Raw genomic sequence first — 27,680 nt, 5'->3', positions numbered from 1 at the left:
TCCGGTGATTTATCAAACTTCCTTTTGTTTGCTTCACCAAACATCCTTCCTCACCAATGACTTTATATTTTCCATTGTTGATGTCTTCTGCGGCTTTCCGTGAATAAATGTAGTTCTGCAGCACTTCATAGAGACACATGTTCTCCAGATGATGACTTCTCTTGGGATAATATGTGTCCAACATGTTTGATTTCAAAATATCTGTACTTTCTGGGTCATTCTCGGCCAAATATTCAATTTCACCAACAGATTTCAGTACCCAATTTCTCATTGCTGCAAGGCCTAAACTTGCCCAAATTATTCTTCTTGATTTCGAGTAGAGACTTGCAGAAGATAACCTATCTGAATATTCGTAGGATCCAATTTCTCGATGCGATAACATCTTTAAACTGAAACTGTACAGCTTCTTACTGACAGTCTTCTCGTGAGAAATCTCTTCCCACATTTCCTTCAATTCTATTTTTTCTGATTTCGTAATGTAAGACGTTACATATCGAGCAACAGCAATGGAATTGTCAGCTACATACTGTATATCCATGTTAGCATTCCACATGGATAAAATGACTGGGTTGTAGTCATTTATATTTTTTGATTCTTCTTTTCTTTTAAGGTTGTAGGTATTCTTAGGTGATTTTCTTGTGATAGTATGTCTCACAGATGACATAAAACTGTTTACTCTTCCATTTGAAAGAACAGGTCTAGGAAATCCAAATCGACATTTAGTGTAGTATTTATCTTTGCTCTTGTATTTCCGTCAACAGTATTTTCCACACTGATGACTTTGGAAACGTAAAACTTGCTCCTTTAACTTTTTCTCTTCTGTGCTTTTTGGTATAGCACATGTTGCATATTCTTCAATGTAAGATAACACTGCTTCATCAGCATCTGTTCCAAACTTTGGGGCATCCTTGATCCACAACAGCATATGAATATGAGGAGCACCTCTTGCCTGGTACTCTTTTCTCCAAAAGAAATCCACTACTTCTCCAAGGGGTGGATTTTTTTTATTGCAGATGAAGGACATCATAGCCTCAAATCTATGATTGAAATATCTGCAAACATTAACCGGATCCAATGAGCACAGTTCTCCTGCTGTCTTGTATTCGATGTTTTTAATGTTTGAATTGGCCTCTCGTAGAAAATCCAGTAAATCTTCCCAAGCGTACTCGGCACAGCTTAGGGTAAGGAACCATGTTGGTGTTCCTAAATTCCGTAACATGCATTTTAGTTCACCATGGCGTCGGTACCAATATTCATTAGTCCCACGCTGACAAGCCATCAGATTGATCAGTTGTGTTTCCAAATGATCATCTCGGTGCTGCACTTTGTCCATAAAATCCTTAGCAGACACATTTTGTAAATGTACTCCACTTTTTAAAATGTGATTTACTGCATAAGACAGTGCAGACAAGTCGCTTTCAAATAAAAGATGGAACAAATATCTAGGATCTTCAGCATATAGTCTTGTAGTCCGATACTCAGAAGCTGGAATCTGTTCTGGACGTTCATCGTATCGTCCTCCTTTTCCTGTTGGAAACAGCTGGGGAAAACATCGAGCTTCCAAGCTCTCCTCCCATACACTCACGGGAGTTCCTTTTGCTTTCTTCATCTGAAACAGATCAATATTGTCTCCCATAACTTCTTTTGAATGAAGAGGATGTATGCTAAAATGTTCATAAATTTCTTCTTCCTTTGACTTGTCCACTTTTTCAATTTGTCCAGTTGGTGTTTCTGTGTCTTCTTGTAAATCTTCTTCTTCTTCTTCTTCTATATAAATTGATTTATACCATTTGTTATTCCTTTTCAAATACAAATTTGCTCTTTGTACTTTCCGTACATCTACCAGCTCCTGCCAAATCTTCTTATTCTTTGTAGGTACACCATTAACCAGAATAATTAATGGTTCAGTTTCCAAAGTATCCGCATCAATAGTTTCCATATTTTTTTTCAAATCCAAGGGCAAATACACCACTCTACCTTTTAAACCTCTCAGTAAATCTGAAGGAGGTAATTTACCAGTTTTGGGCTCCATACGTACTATGGTCTGGAACGGATGAACACATTGAATGAGTATAGACTCATATGTATTTAATTCTGAAAGTTCAGCAGGAATTGCATCCAATTCTAAATTATTATGTACAGCTCTGGTCGGCATTCTATTTTCCTCTAACTTGTTGTAACAGTATTTACAAATACGCTGAACTTCACCCAATTCAAAACAATTTTCAAGAAATATATATGTGGCAAAATCCTTCCACTTATAATTATCTTCATTTTCACTCTTTCTGTAGAGATCAACATTCCTAGTTTGTTTTCTATAATGAGTTCTGCGGCAACAAATACAAGTAATATTAGGTCTTTCATTAGAGATTAATGCAAATTTTGTTATGTGATCATTAAATGTCTTACTTACAGAGGGTTCTTCATTCTCTTCCACTTGTTCCTCATTTACTGTGTCCTTCTCTGCACTGTTTTGTTCAGGACCAAAGTAACAAAACTGAATTTCATCAACAACCTTCTCTACATCTGATACCGTTCCACGGAACAGAGCCCTATTCAATTCATCTAACTTTATTGCTGGACTTTTAGTAAAATACAACCGTCTCACAAACTTTCTCATTTCAGTATGATGAACAGCCAGCATCCTAAAATGATGGAAAACACTATTACACACTTTTCGAGATAGACAAGCCAGAGAATGACCCTGCAAACCAGTATTCTCTCTCACTCTGCATGGATCTAGACTTTGAAGCACCTTAATCTTTTGTTTCACTATTTTTTTGCTATATTCTCTTAAAAATTCACGAAATTTATCAATAGATTCCTGACGCACAGTGCAAATACTACTACAATTCCAAGTGTACACTGGGGCTTTAGGACGTCTCCCCATAGCCTCATCCGCCATCACTTGTACCTCATCTCTTGGAACCATTATCTCCTTCTCCATTATGCAACCATTTTTCACTTCGTAAGCACGACCTCTGGTGTCAACTGCATGCAGCAAACTATTACTTTGAAAATAGCTCTCTTCATTAAAAAAAGGTTCACTACTTGAACTATGCATCCATTTTCCTAAAAACACTTTACAAAAGTTTGTTCTATTTACTACTCTTTTCCTTTTGCTTTGTGATTTCAGTACATTAACCTTTTTTTCTAATGTACGCATCCTATTCAAAATTAAAATGAATAGTTTCCTTTTTAATTCTAATGCCTTTGCTGCAATGGCTTCAATTTCTTTTTTTCTCTTATAAAACTTAGCCTTTTGCTTATATTTCTTCACATCCTTTATCAAATTGGACATAACTCTTCTCTGAAACATTTTTCTACGTATCTCTTTAAACGCTGTTTTTCTGTTTAAGTTAATTGTTTTAGTTGCAGAAGGTATATTTGCATTAATTAAATTCTCAATTTTTTCCTGTCCTTTTCTATTGAGAACATTCTTTCCAGTACAGACATTTTTTACATTTTTCCTTTTTTTGAATATATTCTTTAAAAATGTTTTTGTCTGCTTACCAGAAGATTTTTTCTTTTTCCCAACATGAGCATCTCCAACTAACTTAGGTCCTCCAGTTGTCTTCAAATATAGGTTTTTTTTGTAGTCTTTCTTTTCTCTGGATTTTGTAGGCATCTTAAATTTTGTTCACTGCTCTTCAGCAATACCTGAAAAAAACTAAAAAAAAAAAACTTTTTTTAATTTAAATATATTACTACATTTTTTATGATCTTTTCAAATATTTAAATACTATGTACCCCTTTCCTACAAGTGAAAAGCACAATAACACCATCACAAATTAAATATCTAAAAACAATTCCTGTGTGCACACAGAGTCATGGTTTGAAATTAGGCAGAAAACGAAATTTCTTTGCCAATTTGAAAGCACACTTACTACTCTTTTTTTTGGCAAGTGATAAACACTTTTACAGTCTGTCACATTTTGAATCCACTTTTCAGATTCTGAAAACAGCACATGTCCAAACTGCTTTTTCAGACCACCACCATGTGTAACCTGGGTGACTGCCTACACTCCAGCAAGGGCAACCAGCCTTAGTGATGCTGAAAGTATTTGCATTACTGACTGAAACCTCAAACCCCACTCGCTTGTAAATACTGTGCATGATTCCACATGGTTAGCAGCTGGGTGTGTGCTAAGAGTCTGCTTCTGCACCAAAAAATGACTCCCCCTTTCCATCTAATGCAACTGTGAAATCACCAGAGCAATACGCAATAAATCTCTGCCTATAATTCCTCTTTGCACACAGAGTCATGTTTTCACATTAGTCACAAAACAAAATTTCTTTGCCAATTTAAAAGCACACTTACTGCTCTCTTTTTTTGCAAGTGATAATCACTTTTACAGTCTGTCACATTTTGAATCCACTTTTCAGATTCTGAAAACCGCACATGTCCAAACTGCTTTTTCAGACCACCACCATGTGTAACCTGGGTGACTGCCTACAATCCAGCAAGGGCAACCAGCCTTAGTGATGCTGAAAGTATTTGCATTACTGACTGAAACCTCAAACCCCACTCGCTTGTAAATACTGTGCATGATTCCACATGGTTAGCAGCTGGGTGTGTGCTAAAAGTCTGCTTCTGCACCAAAAAATAGCTCCCCCTTTCCATCTAATGCAACTGTGAAATCACCAGAGCAATACGCAATAAATCTCTGCCTATAATTCCTCTTTGCACACAGAGTCATGTTTTCACATTAGTCACAAAACGAAATTTCTTTGCCAATTTGAAAGCACACTTACTGCTCTTTTTTTTGGCAAGTGATAATCACTTTTACAGTCTGTCACATTTTGAATCCACTTTTCAGATTCTGAAAACAGCACATGTCCAAACTGCTTTTTCAGACCACCACCATGTGTAACCTGGGTGACTGCCTACATTCCAGCAAGGGCAACCAGCCTTAGTGATGCTGAAAGTATTTGCATTACTGACTGAAACCTCAAACCCCACTCGCTTGTAAATACTGTGCATGATTCCACATGGTTAGCAGCTGGGTGTGTTTTGACTAAGAGTCTGCTTCTGCACCAAAAAATGACTCCCCCTTTCCATCTAATGCAACTGTGAAATCACCAGAGCAATACGCAATAAATCTCTGCCTATAATTCCTCTTTGCACACAGAGTCATGTTTTCACATTAGTCACAAAACAAAATTTCTTTGCCAATTTAAAAGCACACTTACTGCTCTTTTTTTTGGCAAGTGATAATCACTTTTACAGTCTATCACATTTTGAATCCACTTTTCAGATTCTGAAAACAGCACATGTCCAAACTGCTTTTTCAGACCACCACCATGTGTAACCTGGGTGACTGCCTACATTCCAGCAAGGGCAACCAGCCTTAGTGATGCTGAAAGTATTTGCATTACTGACTGAAACCTCAAACCCCACTCGCTTGTAAATACTGTGCATGATTCCACATGGTTAGCAGCTGGGTGTGTGCTAAGAGTCTGCTTCTGCACCAAAAAATAGCTCCCCCTTTCCATCTAATGCAACTGTGAAATCACCAGAGCAATACGCAATAAATCTCTGCCTATAATTCCTCTTTGCACACAGAGTCATGTTTTCACATTAGTCACAAAACGAAATTTCTTTGCCAATTTAAAAGCACACTTACTGCTCTTTTTTTTGGCAAGTGATAATCACTTTTACAGTCTGTCACATTTTGAATCCACTTTTCAGATTCTGAAAACAGCACATGTCCAAACTGCTTTTTCAGACCACCACCATGTGTAACCTGGGTGACTGCCTACACTCCAGCAAGGGCAACCAGCCTTAGTGATGCTGAAAGTATTTGCATTACTGACTGAAACCTCAAACCCCACTCGCTTGTAAATACTGTGCATGATTCCACATGGTTAGCAGCTGGGTGTGTGCTAAGAGTCTGCTTCTGCACCAAAAAATGACTCCCCCTTTCCATCTAATGCAACTGTGAAATCACCAGAGCAATACGCAATAAATCTCTGCCTATAATTCCTCTTTGCACACAGAGTTATGTTTTCACATTAGTCACAAAACGAAATTTCTTTGCCAATTTGAAAGCACACTTACTGCTCTTTTTTTTGGCAAGTGATAATCACTTTTACAGTCTGTCACATTTTGAATCCACTTTTCAGATTCTGAAAACAGCACATGTCCAAACTGCTTTTTCAGACCACCACCATGTGTAACCTGGGTGACTGACTACACTCCAGCAAGGGCAACCAGCCTCAGTGATGCTGAAAGTATTTGCATTACTGACTGAAACCTCAAACCCCACTCGCTTGTAAATACTGTGCATGATTCCACATGGTTAGCAGCTGGGTGTGTGCTAAGAGTCTGCTTCTGCACCAAAAAATGACTCCCCCTTTCCATCTAATGCAACTGTGAAATCACCAGAGCAATACGCAATAAATCTCTGCCTATAATTCCTCTTTGCACACAGAGTCATGTTTTCACATTAGTCACAAAACGAAATTTCTTTGCCAATTTAAAAGCACACTTACTGCTCTTTTTTTTGGCAGGTGATAATCACTTTTACAGTCTATCACATTTTGAATCCACTTTTCAGATTCTGAAAACAGCACATGTCCAAACTGCTTTTTCAGACCACCACCATGTGTAACCTGGGTGACTGCCTACATTCCAGCAAGGGCAACCAGCCTTAGTGATGCTGAAAGTATTTGCATTACTGACTGAAACCTCAAACCCCACTCGCTTGTAAATACTGTCCATGATTCCACATGGTTAGCAGCTGGGTGTGCGCTAAGAGTCTGCTTCTGCACCAAAAAATAGCTCCCCCTTTCCATCTAATGCAACTGTGAAATCACCAGAGCAATACGCAATAAATCTCTGCCTATAATTCCTCTTTGCACACAGAGTCATGTTTTCACATTAGTCACAAAACGAAATTTCTTTGCCAATTTGAAAGCACACTTACTGCTCTTTTTTTTTGCTAGTGATAATCACTTTTACAGACTGACACATTATGAATCCACTTTTCAGATTTTTTAAAAAGCCCATGTCCAAACTGCTTTTTCAGACCACCACCATGTGTAACCTGGGTGACTGCCTACATTCCAGCAAGGGCAACCAGCCTTAGTGATGCTGAAAGTATTTGCATTACTGACTGAAACCTCAAACCCCACTCGCTTGTAAATACTGTGCATGATTCCACATGGTTAGCAGCTGGGTGTGTGCTAAGAGTCTGCTTCTGCACCAAAAAATGACTCCCCCTTTCCATCTAATGCAACCTCAAACCCTTAAACTATTCTTTTTTTATACCAGTACACCTTAATTTATCGTGAAAACATAGTCCATATTATTTTACATGTTCCTCACATTTAAATTTCTCCCAAAACAGAAAATGATAAACACAACTTCAACAAAAGGAATTCCATTTCTATTATTCATTTCTTAATTTACCATATACATCCCCTCTCAAACTCTAAACTCACCTTTAAAATTAGTTAGCTGTGAAAGAAATGTGGCACTCAAACAGCAGATTATCAGAGCCAGGATCTCTTTTCTTTACACCTCTCTCCTCTCAGCAGAACCAGATAATGGCAAACTTTCCCTCTCTTTTTCCACACATATACATGTTAATTTCAAATCTCAGTGCTTCCCCCTTTTTTTCAAATGTAATCACACATTTCTATTGGTTGAAAACCAACCCTTTTCCAAAAGTACCCTTCCCCCAACTTGACTTCTGCCTAGTACCCTTCCCCCAACTTGACTTCTGCCTGCTACCATAGCAACAGCTCATGGAACACTGCTGGGTGGAGTTAGGTCAGAAGTTCGCCACACAATGTTTCAATTCCACAGAGCAAGAGTGCTTGACTTTTCAAACCTAACAGCAAATCCATAGTACTGTTCTTTGTTAACACATTTTTTTGTACCAATACAAAACATGCTTCTATTAATTTACACATGCAGCCTAGTTTTTATTCTAGAATGGTATGAAACAGCCAATCAGTTCTTTTTTTTATAAAAAAAATATGTATGCCTCCATTTCCAAACTGTCTTTCATTTCATTTTCCCATTCTACTGAATTACACCTCCTGAGTGCATCCAGATCTCCTTGGAAGATGTTCACAGTGTGGATTGTAGGGCACAGCTATGTCTTCTGGAGTGAAAAGTATGCAGAGAAAAGAGATATGGTGAGAGACCTTGCTTTGCCAAATGTAGACATTAAATGGATTGGTCAGAGAGGGTTAAAGTGGCACCAATTGATGCCATTGGTGAAATCCTTCATGCAAATCCAACACCCTGACCTCATAATAGTGCACTGTGGTGGCAATGACCTAGGCACTTTGACTGGGGTAGGTCTGGAAATGCTTACGAAGGAGACCTTTGCACAACTGTTTTCACTTTTCCCTAAAACTGCCTTTGTTTTTTCTAACATATGCCAAAGGCAAAAATGGAACTGGTCCAATCATTTTTGTCCGCAGATTGACAAAGCAAGAAAGCACGTCAACAAATCTGTTTCTGCTTTCCTCCGTGACTATGGTATGGGTTCCATTTACCACAACAACTTGCGTTACGACATGCAAGACATTTATAGAGGAGATGGTGTGCACTTCAATGATGAAGGGAACAGAGTCTTCCTCTTGAACCTTAGACTCTGCATCGGTACTTACTTGTAGGTACCAATAAAAAATCACTTCATAAACACAACGGCTCTTTTTAGAGCCCCCTAATATCTAAACTCTTAAATCTGAATTTTATTTCTCTTTTTATTTTTTTTTCTACCGTACGCGTACGGTAAGCTTACCGTAAGCTTACCGTACGCGTACCCCGCGATTTTTTTTTTAAATCAATAAATGTTTTCTTTGAACTTTTCTGTCCTTCTTTGTCCCCCTTACAAATGTTAGGGGGTCTGTAACTCTCCTCCTTGCCCCCTTTTCAAGATATCACTCTTTTTTTTCAGAGTGAAACACACGAAATGGCGGCCGCCGCTTCCTGGTTTCGACCGATTCGAATGTTTACTAAGATCTAACAGCCAATCAGAATCGCGCTCGCGCACGCCACCGTACGCGTACGGTAAGCGCACCGTAAGCGCACGGTAAGCTGCCACAGATATATATATATATTGATTTAAAGGCTATTTTCTCAGATTCTACTGAACAGATTTACACCAAACCTACAAAAGGCACTTCCTTGACCTGGGGACTACCTCTCTGCCAAATTTCATTAAATTCTGTTCAGCCGTTCGGGCTGTAGCCCTGTCTAAAGGTCCTATGGAAAAATGCATGGGAAAAACGCGTTTTGGGACCCCCCTTTTATCTCAGCCCCCGCTTGACGAATCCCCCCGAGACTTTCAGGGTAGGAGCGGAGCGGAGCGCCCCACCTATTTTGAAAAATTCGCGAGGATTCGTCGACCGGCGCCAAAGTTATTCAAAATAGAATGTTGCGGATTTCCTATGGAAACGTGGTCCTAACTATAACTACCTACTGGCGACCGCCAGTAGGTAATATATATATATATATATATATATATATATATATATATATATATATATAATACACTCTTAGTCGCTGGATGATGACATCTTCCCCTCCCCCCTATTCCTACATATTCCCTGTCCTAGGCCTCGTTTTGGCATGTATGTCCTGGGGAATAGACTAGTCTGAAAATGTCACTTCTTCCAGGGCCCTTTATTCTAAAATTCACCATTTGGTTTTAAGTTTGCAATTGTTTTTCTTAAGAAGGGAGTGCCCCAGTAGTAACTGCTATGGAGCAGTAGTGGTGGGGCGGGGCGGGGAGGGGAGATTCAAAAAGTAAAGAAAGAAAATTTAAACTTACCTGCTGGCAGACGCATGTCCTCCGTCCTCTTCTTCTTCTGTCAATGCACAAAGAAAGAACAAGAAGCATCTAGGCTTCCAGACTCCCCAAGTCAATCATGACACTACTGATAGCAGCTTTGTGATTGGTCTGGACACCTTGGTTCAGCGCTCATATAGGGACTGGGAGCCTGGGCATGTTCTCCACCCAGGCTGTGCAACACACCTCGGTGGAGCACATGCCAAGTGCGCATGACGGTTTGGCCGGACAAACCAACATGCGCACTTAGAGAGTCCCCACAACTCCTCCCCCTGCTCTGTGGGTAGTCCAGCCTACCCCGCCCCTACAGAGGAGTCCTGAAAAATAAAATTATAACATTCTGTTATCATTTTATTTTTCCTATGGGGCAATGATCCTTTGCCTTAGCGGAGGAACCGCCAATGTCAGTGTCACCTCCTTAACATCTCTTAAACAATTATGGCTTGCTTAACGTATTCAGTTGTGCAGAACATTAGCACTGTTATATTTTTCCAATTTTTTGGGGGCAATTACTCCTTGCAACACGATTTCTGCGTGCCATTTCACTGGCACTAACAGTCCCTGTGATCTGTTCTTTTTTGACAAGCTTATTTGCTTGCCATTTCTCTTGCAGCTATGGACTTTAATTCACTTTGAGCATGAATGCCTCCCTATCCTTGTAAATACCTTCTACACAAGGCTTCCTGTACTGAGCATGACCTTTCAATTTCTTTGTAATGTCGGTTACATTAAATACGAATGCCTAAAATGCATTTACTAATGTTGCACTGCCATCTTGTGGTCTTGGTATAGAGCATCATCCTACTTGTTTCAGTTCAGAATGTTTGCTGATTAGCGTGAGGGCACAATTCTCAAACAGCAGGTAAAGTGATGCTCTCATTTACTATAAAAAACAATTCACAAATGTACATCTGGAGATCTCTGCTTCTGCATTTTTTTAGTTGTGGAGATGTGCACACATTTTTAGTAGCAAATGCTGGTGTGAACAAGGGGATTAAGGGATAAGAGGGACTATCTACTACTATATGGTAGGGGTTTATGGTAGTTTATGGTAGTTTAATGAGGGGTTTGGTGAGAGACACGCTAATACAATCATGCACCCGCAAAAGTACACTACACCTCTACAGTTACTACTGCCCTAAAAGTGTCAAAACAGGCTGCTGAAATGTGCTCCATTCCAGCTTTGGAGTAAGTCAGGCGTCAAACATGGCCAATGACTGGTACTGTAAATGCACTCCCATGTAAAATGACGAAGGTATCAGTTATTGTTAACTCAAGTAACTATAACTAGTGCCCTAAAGTAACTATAACTTGTGCCCCCTCAATGCACAGTGCTGTCATCAATGATGTATTTTCAGATGCTGCAGTTATCTCATCAATGATGCCATAGAACATTACATGAGTGATGTAATATGTAGTGTAATTTTAGCACTGCATGGCAAGGGCACAAGTTAGTTACTTTAGGGCATGAGTTATAGTTACTTGAGATAACTATAACTGATGAATATCAGTGTTTTTTTAGTTTAAACAGCATGTTTTAACTGACATTTTTATCTACCAATAATGTTCCTCTAATCTTTGTTTTCTATAGTGAATTTCTAAGGATTTTTCTTTAAACAACGGAAGATATCACTAAACCTAACTAAAGCATCACTTGAGTCTTTTGTTTTCTCATTGAATTTTAAGCGTTTTTCAATGTATAGTAATATTTTATCGCTGTACCCAATGCCAAGGCCCTGCATAAAACTCCCTTCAGACAACCAGCCTCATGCCATAAACTGAAGTTTGACCATGTGCAGCAAAGCGTTGCTTGCAGGGCCTGGTGCCCAAACCCCGTGGTTGCACATAGCTCATTCCGTGATTTTACAATATAATGGATGTCGTTTTAAATAAGGCAGACCTACTAACTTCGTCAAAGGTTTAGAACACCAAAATATAAAAAGTGAACCTATTGGATTTATGAAGGAGTCAACATATATAAAGCAGACTCATTGTCTTCATCAATAATTATAATGAAACATATATTTAATCAATTCACACAGTAGATACAATGTTAAATAAAATGATTGTCATAAAAGGATGTTAATAAAGTTGTATTAAAAAGAGCAACAACATGCCGATTATTTATTTTTCATTTTTTTAAACTTACATTTTGGATGTACTGGTACCCATCTGGGACACCAACATGTTTAAATTTTGCTGGGGTCTGTAGGGGGAGACCTAGGGCCCCGGTGGGTCAACCTGCTCCTTGCAAGCAGCCCAATAGGTCATGCAGGAGCCGGCAACCTTTTAAAAAATATTTTAAACACCTCTTTCTGTTGGGAGCTGTGAGGGGGCCTTAGGACCCCTGAGGCTCTGCTGGCTCCCTTCAAGCGACTCTTGCAGGCAGGGAGACTATGGTGTCTCAGTGGTTGGGACCCTCAGGACACCACAATGGAGACAGCCCCAGGAATTTGGGGCCACCCTCTGGTTCGTGCAGTGGGGCCGTATGCCCCCTCCCCTGAATTTGTAACACAGCTCCAGGGGATGGGGTCTCCAGGGCCTGAAGGAGGCTCCAGAAGGGGAGTTGCACACTACTGCTCCTTTAATTGCACATCTTCCCCAGGGAACGGGGTCCTCAGGGCCTGAAGGAGGTTTGAGAGGAAGCCATGTTGACTCCTTCATTTTAGTTATAAGCCGGCCCTGGGGGATGAGGTTCCCAAGCCAGAAAGAGGCATGGGAAAGGGGGTCATGTGCCCCTGTACCCTTTTATTTGACATTGGACCTATGGGATGGGGACCCAGGGGCCTGAAAGAGGCTCAGGGTGGGGGCTGCGCAGGCCCCTCCCTGCTAAATATACAAGGGCCTCTAGGGTTGGGGTCCCCAGGGCCCCAAGGAGACTCAGAGGGGGAGCTCTCACACAAGTATATTGCATCATCCCCAACCTTTTGGCCCAGGTCCACTCGGGTGGGGTTGTGTTTTTTAACCCTCACTATTTTTTGCAATTCCACCACAGATTTACGAATCCATCATGACCCTTCTGTAAAAAAATGTTTTGTTTTAATTATGTACATACATATAAGAATCTTTGCAAAACTTTCAAAAGTAATGGGGCGCTCAGGTCAGCTGCTGTGTTTCGGGGTGATTCAGCAAGTGAGTTCCGAGAAAAAAGTGGGGGGTCCCAAAATCTGTTTTCCCTATGTTAATTTCCATGAGAAACTGTTGATGCAGCTACAGTCCAAACTGCTGAATGGAATTACTGTCTGCTCAGGGTTTCCCACAGAGACCCCCAGGGCTAAAAAAAATCATTAAAAATATTTCGTCGAAATTCACTATGGGTGCACGAATCCTGCGGAATTCTTTTTTTTTTTTTTAAATGAAGCGCGGGCTCCCGTGCTTCATTGCTTTAAGCATAGGGCCAGGTCCTGTGGGAAATTTCTATTTGTGATTCAGGGGCCCGTGGGCCCCCCCGCTGCACTGGGGACCACCACTTTCCCGGGATGATTGTCAATAAATGCGAAGGCACACGGACCCCCCCATCCCTGGGCACTGCCACCTCTCCGTGGCTTTATTATTTTAATAAACGGTGTGGGGGGCTCCTACCTCTCCCACATGGCCCCAGGGACCACCACCTCCCTGGGGCTATATGCCTTAAATGCGGTGGGCCATGCAGCCCCCTGCAGCCCTGGGGACTACCACCTTCCCGGGCTATCTTTAAAAATTACAGTGTGGTGGGCCTTAAGCCCCTCACACTGCCCCAAGCCCACCACCTCCCCAGGGCACTTAAACTTATGGGTCCGTTGTGGACCCCCACCCCGGGACCACCACCTCACTGGGGCTATAACAACGATGTAAGGGGGGCTGCGTGGCCCCCCTCCAAGAGCTGTCCATGGCCCTGGGGACTGCCACCTCTCAGGGCCAGCTCCAGCAATGCCCAGGAGTGCCCACCCCACGGACATTACAGTTTGCTATGGCATAGTAGGAGCACTGCTCCCACCATGCTATAGCAAAGCTCTGCTTTGCTTCATGCTAGCTGCTCCCTCTGCCCAAAAGCAATGCTGGCTCATGCCGGAGGCGGGGAGCGGTCAGGGACCGCAGGGCCCTTGAGGCTCCCCTGGTGGTCACCAATGAATTGGCCATGCTCCGGGGAATGGGGTCCGAGGGGGGCACCTGGCCCCCCTCCCTTTTTTAATAAAAAAAAGAATTGTCCGGGTCCTGGGGGATCGGGTCCCCGAGCCCAAAATGGCCCAGGTACGGGGGCTGCAGAGTTCCCCTACCCATTTTTATTTAAAAAAAGAGGACCTGGCCAAGCCCTGGGGAATGGGGTCCCCAAGGCAAGATGGGCATCAGGAAGGGAGTCAGGAAAGAGGCGCCCCACAGCGCTCTTTCCTTAAAAACATAAAATAGTTTTTAAATGGTCCAGGCCCGAGGAATCGACCTATGAAAGTGGGGGGCATAAAAAAAATCTCTTTTGGTAGGAGTCGCGACTCTCAGCGCAGCCCCCAGTGTAACATTGCGGTGGATTCACGGATCATCCAGAAGGTAGTATTGCATTTTTTAACCTTTTTTTAGAGCTAGTGAAATTTAAGTTAATAATCACATTAAAATTGATAGAGTTAGAAATAATATAATAGAATATAAATTGAAAGTTAAACTTGAAAAGTGAAATGTGTTTTAGTACATTGAATTCATGCTTTTGTTTTGCAAATTAGGGACGGGTTCGCAAATTAGGAAAATATTTAAAAAGAGCATGTATGTTAAAAAATATATAACTTTCCCTGTTGGGTTATAAGGTGGCTCTAACAAGAGCTGTTGTGTTCATTATGACTTTGTTGGAGCTACATGTAAGTGCGGATGTACAGCTTAAGGTTCTTGAGAAACACTCTGTTCACTTCATCTGTGAAGTGAACTCCATGACTTCTGTAGATGTCATGGATATCAAAATGTAGATTGTTGTTATAGCCCATTCTATGGTCTGTGAGGTAAGCAGAAGCTGCTTTATAAAGATGCTTCCTAACTTTGCCAATCTGTGGAAATAATTGATTTGACCAATTCCATTTCTGTCTTTGGCATATAATAGAGTATACAAAGACAGTTTGAGGGAAAAGCAACATCAGTTGAGCAAAGGATTTCCAGCACTACCCCAGTCGATGTGCCTAGGTCATTGCCACCACTGTGCACAATCATGAGTTCAGGTTTTTGGAGATGCAAAAAGGTTTTAACCAAAGGCATCAAATGGTGCCACTTTAATACTCTCTGTGCAAACCATTTAATATCCATATTTTGTAAACCTAGGTCTTTGTCAATGGCTTTGCATTCAGCATACCTTTTGCCCCAGAAAACATAGCTGCGGCCCACAATCCATACTATAAGCATTTTGAAGGGATGTGTGGAAGGAATCAAATGACGTCTGTAGCTGAGTAAGTCAGTTGATGGAATGTGAGGTATCTAAAATGGTGGAGAAGGTGCTGTTTTAGAAAAAGCAGATAACTGATTGGTTGTACATAAATATTGTGTACTTAAAAAATAGGATGCATGTTATTTTCCTGAACAAGAATGTTTCTGACTGGTTATTGAAAAATGTTTGAACGGTACAGTAGATAGGATAAGCTAATATTTTGCAAAAGTCAACCACATCGGCTACTTGCATTTGTAATCTAGTGTGCTGAATTTGAAAATATGGGGAACTTGCGACCTTCTGGTACATTTGAATGTTGCAGAAAGTGTTACTGTGGAAACTTGGATTAAACAGAATGGGGGAAGGATTAAAACTTAACTGTGTTTTTAAAATATGAAATGCTAACTATTATATAAGTGATATGCTACTCCAGTAAGTTTTACCAAATCAGTACTATGTTTAGAAGTGGTGTGTTGTTAAAAATAATACTAGTATTATGGGAAATAGGTTTTTGAACTCCTGTAAGGGTTCGTGGCTCCACTGCACGCTACACTTCAGCACCGCGATGGAGTTGAGACTCCTGTAAATTACAGAACCAGATTGGGAACTTTTGGAAGAGAATAATAAAGGGTTAATATGTGTAACAATTAGAAGTGGGTTTTAGAATTCGAAAAACTGAAGGGAGGATTTTGATTTTTTACTACATTCATTTGTGTGCAAAAAGAGAGGGTAAGTTTGCCATTACAGGTTTTACCTTGTTGAGAGTGGTGTGCCACATTTATTGTGTTGGAAGGAAAATCTTTTAGGAGTTTTTGAGATTTTCATATTCTGCAATAGTATTTTAGAGGTGAGTTACACATGTTTAAGGTGTGTTATGTATTGTGTAGGAGTGTTTCAGTTGTTGTAGTGATATTATTAAGTTTGTGAAGCATTATTGATAAAGCTTGCAAAGCATTACAGAAGTGTGATGTTTGAAATCTGTTTTGTTGCATAGAAATGAAGATTGAAATAGGTTGTATAGTAATATGTGTGCTTCCTGAGTCTCCAATGAAAGTAGTACAGAATACTGATGTTTAATTCATGTTGATAGATGTATTAAACTATATCCCAGTCTATATAACCCTGTACCCATGTTCCCTGTATTGTGATCAGAAAGGAATACATACACTTTCTTCTACATAAATTTAGATGAATCTTTCTGCACTTCTCTTGCTTCTTTCTGTACCTCTCTTGCCTCTTTCTATACCCATCTTCCTTCTTTTTGCACCTCTCTTGCCTATTTCTGTACCTCTCTGGACTCTTTCTGCACCCCTCGTGCCTCTTTTAGCAGCCCGGTTGCGTCTTACTTCACTCCTTCTGCCTCTTTCTGCACTTCTCCTGCCTCTTTCTACACTTCTCATTCCTCTTTATGTACTTCTCTTGCTTCTTTCTGCACGTCTCTTGCTTCTTTCTGCATCCCTCTTGCCTCTTTCTGCATCCCTCTTTCCTTTTTCTGTACCTCTCTAGCCTCTTTCTGCACCTCTCTTACCTCTTTCTGCAGGTCTGTTGCCTCTTTCTGCACTTTTCTTGCCTTTCTTCATTTCTCTTGCTTCGTTCTGTACCTCTCTAACCTCTTTCTGCACCTCTCTTAGTTCTTTCTGCACCTCAGTTTCTTCTTTTTGCATCTCACTTGGTTCTTTCTGCACTTCTCTTGCCTCTGAGTGCACCTTTCTTGCCTCTTTCTCCACCTCTCTTAGTTCTTTCTGCACCTCAGTTTCTTCTTTTGCAGCTCTGTTGGTTCTTTATGTACTTCTCTTGCTTCTTTCTGCACTTCTCTTGCTTCTTTCTGCACCTGTCTAGCCTCTTTCTGTACCTCTCTTACCTCTTTCTGCAGATCTGTTGTCTCTTACCGCACTTTTCTTGCCTTTCTTCATTTCTCTTTCTTCATTCTGTACCTCTCTAACCTCTTTCTGCACCTCTCGTAGTTCTTTCTGCACCTCAGTTGCTTCTTTTCGCATCTCACTTGGTTCTTTCTGCACTTCTCTTGCCTCTTTCTGCACCCTTCTTCCTTCTTTCTGTACCTTTCTTGCCTCTGTGTGTACCTTTTTTGCCTCTTTCTCCACTTCTCTTGTCCCCTTTTGCACCTGTGTTGGTTCTTTCTGTACTTATCTTGCTTCTTTCTGCACTTCTCTTGCTTCTTTCTGCATCCGTCTTTCTATATCCCTTGTCTCTCTTTCTGGACCTCTCTTGCCTCTTACTGTGCCTCTCATGCCTCTTCCTGCACTTCTCTTGTATCTTTCTTTACTTTTCTTGCCTCTTTCCGTACCTTTCTTGGTTCTTTATGCACCTCACTTGCTTGTTTCTGCACCTCTATTGCTTCTTTCTGCACTTCTCTTGCCTCTTTCTGTACTTCTCTTGCTCTTTCTTCCCATTTCTTACTCTTTCTGCACCTCTATTGTTTTTTCTGCACTTGTCTTGCCTCTTCAGTACTTCTCTTGCCTCTTTCGGCACTCAAATGGGAATTGTAAGCTGTCAAGTTTAAAGTTTTACGTGCTCTCATGACTGAGGTATATGTCTACTTGTACATGTATTCTTACATGTGCTATACATCTGAAGATGGTAGCCTAAAAAGCTGATAGGTTCTCCTATAGGTGGTCGAATCTTCTCAGTTCTTCTCTGTCATTCGGTTGCACAGGTAGACATGTCTTACGTGTGTAGGTGTTATAGAGCCTCTCAAATATAATGTTGAATATCCAAGTGCCATCTATTTTGAGCAGAAAGAAATACATACACCTTCTTGGATAGAAATTTACGGAGTCTGCTGTTTAAAACACAGGTATTCAAGTATTTGTATGTTTATTTATATGTAACGTGTTACCAGGTAAAAGGACAAATGCATGCATACCTTCACAAACTTGGTGAGACTTACAACTGTGATATGGTTAGGATTTCTGTTTTACATTTCGTATACCTAATACTGAGAGCAGTCGATTAATAGTGAACCTTCAATAGAAAAGTGCTGTTTAGGACATCTTGGGAGAAATATTAGTTATTAGGCTAGTTTGGAAGAGTCTGTGTAAAGGTACAGTCAAAGTAGTTGTTCTGCTTGGGTTTTCGGATCAGATAGAACCCGCTCAACAGAGCCTCTCTAACCCAAATCAGAACATTACCCCCTCCCTAGGGCCTATTTATACCTAAATAACCACATATATATGTACCACCTAAGGACAGGGAATTCCTATTATATAGATATATATCAAGACCTCTTATAATACAAGTGGCGGCCTCGCGGTCTCAAACAGACCCAGGACTTCCTGCCCAGACGGCAGCCTCAGACAAGTAGCAGCCTCGCGGTCTCAAACAGACCCAGGACTTCCTGCCCAGACGGCAGCCTCGGACAAGTAGCGGCCTCGCGGTCTCAAACAGACCCAGGGCTTCCTGCCCAGACGGCAGCTCCAGCCTCGCGGTCCCAAACGGACCCAGGACTTCCTGCCCAGACGGCAGCCTCAGACAAGTGGCAGCCTCGCGGTCTCAAACAGACCCAGGACTTCCTGCCCAGACGGCAGCTCCAGCCTCGCGGTCCCAAACGGACCCAGGACTTCCTGCCCAGACGGCAGCCTCAGACAAGTGGCAGCCTCGCGGTCTCAAACAGACCCAGGACTTCCTGCCCAGACGGCAGCTCCAGCCTCGCGGTCCCAAACGGACCCAGGACTTCCTGCCCAGACGGCAGCCTCAGACAAGTGGCAGCCTCGCGGTCTCAAACAGACCCAGGACTTCCTGCCCAGCCGGCAGCCTTAGCACGAGCTCATCCTATTATTACCATAACATACGACAGGGGAATCAGTGTTACTATATATCAGATCACACAAAGACCGCTAGTTGAGCACAACCTGTTCTCCAGTTCGAGGGACTCCCTTCTCCCTTATTCAGTTACCACTTACCTGATCAGGGTTAGCATCTGTTCATTTCAAGTCACAGCTGATTAGAAGAATAGGCTACCCTCTTATACAAGAACACGCAGCAAATGTTGATTCACTACAAACTATATACTTTATTTAGTTACTACTTACACACTCACAGAACATAGTATATATATATATATATATATATCGTAACCTGCAAAGAAAAGCGAAAGATTAAGTTGTACACTCTAATAAAAAGGGGTTGACATCACCTTGGTCGTATGTAGCCTGCACTCAGTGGTCATCTAGGTTCCCTTCTCGTCTGTGCCTCGGCTTCGCCTGGAAGTCACGCCTCCGCAGTCACGGATCTACTCCCTTCTCTCTCTCCGAGTCACTGGGACCTCTTCCTCATCGGCTACTCTCTTCTCTTTAGAATATCTATTTCTTGGTTTTTCTTCTCCCTCAAGTTCGTCATCTGTCTTCCCTGAAATAAGTAGTAGCTTCTCTGCTAACGGCCAGGTGCCGCTTACGGACTACAAGCAAGTGCAAGTATCTGACTCAGACTTCCACTAATATGGAGGTGCATTCTCTCATGGAAAATTCCAGCCCGTAACCTACCGCCCACCAAATTCTTGTACCTCCCCGTGCCAAGGACACGTTCCCAGCCGGCCGGCCTGATGTAGTGTCTTCGGCATGAAGAAAAATACAATCCTTCGATAAGGGCCGGCCTGAACCGGTTCTCTCCAAGCGAATAACACCTCATAACTAAAACATCACCCTTAACCTAGAAACATCCCAAGCTGCCGGAGCAGAAAGAAAGATGGAGTCTCTCCTGTCTGAGGCCTACCAGGCCTGAATTCAGCACGGCTCCATGAAATACCCTCACTACAGGACAGGTTATCCCTAATACTAACGAATCTATCCCCTAGGCTATGTGTGCAAGCCCTGATCTATGGGGAGGAGCACAGGATCATGTCAAAGTGCCTAGTAAATAGGCTCCATTCACTACTCTAACCCTTAGACTTGGATGGAAAGAGACTGAAGTCATATTGATTTCCCTTTAACACAAGAAAGGCCGGGAAAATCGAGCAGTACATTTCACCCTTGACTTCAGTCTATTATACATTCATTAAATGGAGCTAACATCTGTGGAAGAATAATATGAAACAAAGCTAACTGATCTACGTCTAGTACCAAGTGTGCAGAATTGAAGTAGTGAAGGAATACACTGAATGAAGCAACAGATAACAATCAAAACAGCGACAGCAATCAGAATGCTACCTAATGTTTGGCGTAACATGTGTATATCCGGTAACCAATTAAAGAGCCAGTCAAACCAGCCCTGATCAATGTGTTTTCTAACTTCTTCCGTCAAGTCATGCAACTTATCCAGGTGTGCACGAATGGATTGTGTATGATCAGATAAGTTAAAACAGCAGAGGCCTTCAAAGTCCGAGCAATCATGTCCATGTTTAAGCAAAAGATAATCAATGGCTGCTCTATTTTGCAAAATGGCCCTACGTTCACCCTGGGCGTCTAACAGCAAGTCAGACAAGACTGTAGAAGTATGATTAATAGATTTCACCATCCAGCAAGCCATTTTCCCAATGGATTTGGCATTATAAACCGCCAAAGCAGGAACACCAATAATTGAAACAGCTAGGCTAAGATATTCAGACTTGGAATATAAATGCAAAGATGAGTCACAATCCTCCTGTAACATCACAGTATCTCGAAGCACACGAGAGTTGGCATTCGGGTGTGACGAAAACATTAGCAAACTGAGTCTCGTAATGGCACAAGGGCCTCCAGAAATGTTTGCAGGGACATATGGCCAGGAAGTATTACCACATGAGAAAAGCCATCCGGCAGGTAGTAGCATCGCACGATAGTGACTGGGGGTAACTACCAAACTATTGCAAGTCATATTGTTCTGAACTGAAACACATGTGGTTGGTGTCCTTTGAAAGCACAAAATCCGTTCATGCGACGTAAATGAGGTGGCGCCTTTTAGTTTTAAGCGTAGACATTCAGAGATTGCACTAGGATTACATGTAAGAAAGAAGCATAGATCACCTCGTGTGATATTATACGTAATTATTTGGGACTGGATGGGAAGTTGCTCATTCGGCAATTCAGTGCACAAGGGGCAATATACATGGGTAGCAAAATCACCCAGGAGAATATTGGGACGAGCCTTCGAAACATTAAAAATATGAACTAAAGTCTCCAGTGAGGCGGGGACAGCAACTAGACAAGTCGCCAGAATGTCACGTACAGATCTCATCGGTGTCAAACAGAAGTGAGGGGCATCAGTCACTCTCTTGGCCAGTAGTGTCCAAAAGTTCGATGATGAATCCCACGCATTGAAGGAACGCAACACTCGGGTTCTCAGTTCATCCCGGGTTGACGGGATCCCTTCTCTCTCGTCGAACCATCCCAAAAGGAGTCCAGTTCCGACACATCCTGCAGGAACAGTCCAAAGAATGATCTGAAAGAGAACCAAATACAGGCATTAATCATTCTCGTAAATAACATTTATCAGCTGGGACCGCTTCCCAGCTATCTTTCCCTGGCCTCATAACCAAAATGGTATTGTCCTGACCGGTGGCAATGACCTCTGCTTGTTCAGGGGGACTCTTAGGCGACTGCACCCAAACCCTGGCCCCAGGGTTATCCGTAGAGCCAAAACCTTTCTGGCCTCGTACAGTTAGCAAAGTTGGGGCAGTGCCTTTCAGTATTTCACCACTGAAAACAGGCATAATGAGTAATTGAGCCACTCGGTCAGTGCGGTGTATCAGTAAGTCAACCTCACTGCTATTTAGCAGAAGTACCTTAATCTCTCCCTGATAGTCACTGTCAATTACACCTCCAAGCACCTGGATACCTTTTACAGCCAGCCCCGATCTAGGGGCGATCAATCCAAAATTCCCAGGTGGTATATGAACACCAACACCAGTATTAATGATGACCCGGTCCTTGCTTTTGATAACGGTGTCATCCATAGCATGCAAGTCTAAACCTGCCGACCCAGGGGTCGCTCTGCATGGAGCCAAAGCTCCGGGAGTAATTTCCCAATACATCACAGTTTCTCTGATTTCATTAGGCATAATCTGAACATTCGGGGGAAACAAACGCATAAGTGGAGATTCAGCATTTAAAAAAGGACGATTATTCAAAATCAATAGTGCTTGGGGTAGAAAGTCTCGCCAATTTTTATACTTGTCATCTGTTAACTTGCGCAATTGGTCCTTTAACAGGCCATTCAATCTCTCCACCAGGCCCGAGGCCTGCGGGTAGTAGGGTATATGGAATATCCATTCAATATTATTTTCCGCACAGAATTCCTGTACTAATCTTCCACGAAAATGGGATGCATTATCAGATTGAATTTGGAATGGCACACCATAATACATCATAATCAATTCTAAAGTTTTAATGGTATTCAATTGGGTAGCTTGCTTACATGGAAGGGCTACCAGCAAGCCACTATATGTATCGACAATTGTGCAAACATATTGACAATTCCTACTCATGGGGAGTGGACCGATGTAATCAGTCTGCCAAATTTGAGCGGGCAGTTTCCCGCGATGTAAATGACCTTTAACAATTTGGGGCACCTTACGCTGTCTGATGTGTTGACAAACGGGACAATGTAAAATAACATTTTTAATTAGATCTAGTGGAATATAAATTCCTCTATCAGCAGCCCACCTGCTAGTGGCCTTCTCTCCAAAATGTCCTGCCTTCTGGTGTGCCCATTTCGCCAATCCCGCAATATCAGAATCTTGCCTGTCCACCACTGCCTCAGCAATTTTAGATTTCTCATCTGCAATGTTATGAAAAAATTTGTCAAGGGAGTCTATCGGGGTGTGAGCATCCACATGGAAGATTGTAACAGTACTCTGTGGGAGCATCTCCCAAATCTCTTGCCATAACTCTTTTCCCCACAATTCCTTGGAGTGTAACCTCCAGTTATGGGAATGCCAAGTCGGCAACCAAACAGCCAGTCCATTGGCAGTGGACCAGGAATCGGTGAAAATATGACATGTACCAGGTAACTCTTGTTTCAAAACTTGGTAAACAGCGTAAAGCTCGGCAAATTGGCTGCTCTTCCCTTCACCAGTTGTGCTCAGCAGTTTCTGCGTGACCGGATTATAGGACACCGCCTTCCAGTGCCGTGTCGTCCCTATAAACTTCGCTGAACCATCTGTGAACCAAACATGATTTCTGTCCGCTGCGGACAAATTATCAAAAGGTCTACCCCATTTAACAGGAGACTCCTGCGCTAAAGGTACGGAACACTCACTCTCAATCTCAGTCGACGGTGCTCGCGCCACCTGCTCATGTAAAGAAGCAACTCCTTTCGGGCCCACACGTGCCCTGTCTTGTATGTACCATTTCCATTTAATCAAGCTCGCCTCTTGAGCATGCCCAATTCGGTGAGTTCTCGGTGAACTCAGAACCCACTGCATGATAGGAATTTCAGGACGCAAGAATATATCATGTCCCAAAGTCAATTGCTCGGTATCCACCAAAGCCCAATAACAAGCAAGTAACTGTTTCTCAAAGGGTGTATAACGCTCACCAGCATCAGGTAGCTTTTTGGTCCAAAAACCTAACGGTACTTTACTTCTGCCTTGTTTCTGCCACAAACTCCAATTTGCATAAGGGCCCTGTACAGACACATTCAAATCCACATCACCATCACGTACAGGCCATAAATCCATAGCATGTTGAATTGCCTCTTTTGCCAGACTAAACGCATCTTGCTGTGGCTTATCCCATTCAAATGCATTCCTTTTACGTGTAACCCGGTACAAGGGGGCCAATATTTGACTCAAATGAGGAATATGCTGGCGCCAAAAACCAAATAAACCAATGAAGCTCTGGGCTTCCTTCCTATTCCTCGGAACTGAAAAATCAAGAATCTTCTGTTTAACTTGAGGGATCACTTCACGGTGCCCCTCATGCCAATTAATACCCAAAAATTTTACAGCCTGAGACAGACCTTGTAATTTATCCGGATTGATCTCCCAACCTTTCTCACGCAGACACTCAATGACTCTGTCTAATTGTGTCTGAACATCCTCTTGTGTTTCGCCTTGGATCAAAACATCATCAATATAATGACATATCTGAATTTGGGGATGAACCGGTACCTCAGCCAAATGCTCTGCCACCAGCCGGTGACATATCGTAGGACTATGCACATAGCCCTGAGGAAGACTTCTAAACGTCATCTGACGCCCGTTCCACGTAAAACTGAACTGTTCCTGACACTCAGGGGCAATTGGAATAGAAAAGAAAGCATTAGCAATATCAATGGACGCATACCATGTACCTGGATGTTTTTGGATTCTTTCAATTAGGGTAATAACATCCGGTACTGCAACAGTCAAAGAGGGCGTGTGTTTGTTCAATTCTCGATAATCAACAGTCATGCGCCAAGAATTATCACTCTTACGCACCGGCCAAACAGGATTATTCCAAGCAGAAGTAACTGGAGTTATGACACCTGCATCCACCAACTCCTGAATAGTGGTACTAATCTCCTCATGACCACCTGGAATACGATACTGCTTCTGACAAACCACTTTGGTCGCCTGGGGAACTTGTATGGGGGGCATTCTTAAACGACCAACCCGTATAGGTCTGGACGATATATAATGCGTCGTTCCAAATTGGTAACACCCATCATCAAGATGCAACGTCATTCCTTTCAAAATATCAATTCCAATTATGAATTCTAAGAGTGGCACCACTAATACAGAATACTCTTTTCTAGGGATTCTACCTATTCTCATTTCAAGCAAAGTTTGAACTGCAGGGGTTTCTTTTCCACCTAATCCAGTAATAGTAAAAGGCTGACCTGTAAACTTCTTTGATTTTCCATGAATAAGAGTGGCCTCCGCTCCTGTATCTACCAATGCTCGGGCCCTTTGGATATTACGATGTCTCCAATAAATATTAATATCTACATAGGGTCTATTATCTCTATGAGCCCATCTGTGTACCGGAGCTTGACCTATTTCCTAGTCATTCTTACTGCATTCTGTGTACCAGGACAAATCAGGATAAAGACTCTCACGTTTCTTAGGTATCGGTACCTCCTGTTCATATCCATTCCCCGTACGGAACGGATTTGAGTCTTCAGTATTGTACCGCGGGTTACGATCAACCAAGCTGTGACGATCCTCTCTCCTCCTCAACTCAGGAGATTGGTCCCTATCATCTCTACGCCTGCTGTAAGCATGATCATTTCTCCCCCTTTCCTTTTCCCCCTCTCTCTCCCCGTCTCTCTCTCGACGGGGGGACACATCACGTACAGAACGCCGATCATCACGACGATCAGAGCGCCCACGGCGGTCATCATCACCGCTACCGTCAGAATAACCACGATCACACTCAGTTGTCCTAACACGCCGGGCACCCTCCTTCCGATCCAAGCCCCGTTTGCGAAACAACTCCCACAAACGAGCAGTAGTCTCACCATCAATGTCTTCCCGACGCACACCATCAGCCAAAAGACCAGAAAAGATATCACGTCTAGTAAATTTATTTTCACCAGGAGTACGAGTGTCAGACCGGGACTGACGTTCAGGTTTAAACCACTCACCCAACTCACCGAGTTGGCGCACCGATTCTAACACCGTAGATAACACATTACCAGTCTGGTTAATCAATAAAGTCATCATGACCTGCTTATAGGCGACAGGAGAAGAACGAATAATACGATTCCGCACAGAAGATGTCAACATCCCATCAAGCAACCTGTCAGCAGTACCCAGAAAAATAGCCGTCTTCATCACCTCCTCCTTAAGACGTTGCGCAGCATCACGCAAGGTATACCACGGCTTGTCATTGACAGGCCAGTCAGATTCAGTAGGATATTTTAGATTACAACCCTCAGTCGCCAAGTGGAGTAAAGAAATTTGACCACCACCATTATAGTTACGAAAATGATCCTGCACAGTAGAATCCAAACTCAAAGAACAAAATTTCAAACAATCGCCAGTATCCAGCATAATACCAGCAGCGCCCAGTTCATAAAGGCGCACCATCCATGTCAGTAAGGCCTCACCAGCCCGCTGCCGAAATCGCTGCAAAATTTCACTAATTTCTTGTTGAGTAAAGTCTTCTAAACAGTCTAAAGAAACACCCTGCGGAGCATTGGGAGACTGCTGCAACTTCCGACGAAAAACTGGATGCGCAGAGACCGCAGGACGAGCATCACAAGGAACCCGATCAGTGCTCGTAGAGGGACAATCAGCGTAAGGGGCATCGACCCCACCCGAAGAACGAGCACAATCACATGGTACACCTTCCGAGGTGCGAGAAGTAGATTTACATTCATGACGGGAACGAGAAGACTCGCGCTTGACAGACTCCTCACCCGAGGAACAAGAGGCACTCGAGTTCCAGATATTACCATCCCAATCATCAGGATTCCAATCGAGTCCAGCTTTCGCCACGACTAGACGCACCTTTCGCGTCGAAACCCGACCGCGCCTGTTTTTGTATTTATAACGAGCAATCCGCACAGCCGCCCTTTCGGCAATCGTTTGGTAAGTGTCAAGTTTGTCAGAAAGCAACTTATTTTGACACCGCAACAGAGTATGAGAATTCTGAACCTCAACAAAGTGTGCCTCCACATCCTTAAGAGAGATCTGTAATTTCAATAATCTCTCATGCAGAATCCGATACGCAGACAGAAGAACCCAACCTCTGCGCCCCAAAACGGGAATCTCCTCACCCTTCAATACAGGTGCCTTCTGCAAACAAGCAATCACATTAGCCGGTTCCGCCGACTCCAAAGAAGAATTCCAATTTTCACTCAAACCAGTAGAGTCAGCCCACTCACGGGCTAAGGCTCCATAAGGCGTTGAATCCCATCCGGGAATATCAACGGGCAACTTAAAAGTAGATTTAGATTTTTTAGAAAACATCGCGAAAAAGAAAGAAAAAGAAACGGAGAAGAAAGAAAGGAAGAGAAAAAAAAACTATACACGCAAATATATAAAAAAAAGAATGCAAAGAAAACCACGCACGCGCCGAAAGCAAACACAAGACAATCACAACGCACACAGGTTTCGTAAACGGTTCGTGACGCCAAATGTTCTGCTTGGGTTTTCGGATCAGATAGAACCCGCTCAACAGAGCCTCTCTAACCCAAATCAGAACATTACCCCCTCCCTAGGGCCTATTTATACCTAAATAACCACATATATATGTACCACCTAAGGACAGGGAATTCCTATTATATAGATATATATCAAGACCTCTTATAATACAAGTGGCGGCCTCGCGGTCTCAAACAGACCCAGGACTTCCTGCCCAGACGGCAGCCTCAGACAAGTAGCAGCCTCGCGGTCTCAAACAGACCCAGGACTTCCTGCCCAGACGGCAGCCTCGGACAAGTAGCGGCCTCGCGGTCTCAAACAGACCCAGGGCTTCCTGCCCAGACGGCAGCTCCAGCCTCGCGGTCCCAAACGGACCCAGGACTTCCTGCCCAGACGGCAGCCTCAGACAAGTGGCAGCCTCGCGGTCTCAAACAGACCCAGGACTTCCTGCCCAGACGGCAGCTCCAGCCTCGCGGTCCCAAACGGA

This window comes from Triturus cristatus, chromosome 4_1, assembly GCF_964204655.1.
Source record: "Triturus cristatus chromosome 4_1, aTriCri1.1, whole genome shotgun sequence".
In the NCBI taxonomy this organism is placed as follows: Eukaryota; Metazoa; Chordata; class Amphibia; order Caudata; family Salamandridae; genus Triturus; species Triturus cristatus.
Note: the sequence above shows the minus strand (reverse complement) of the source record.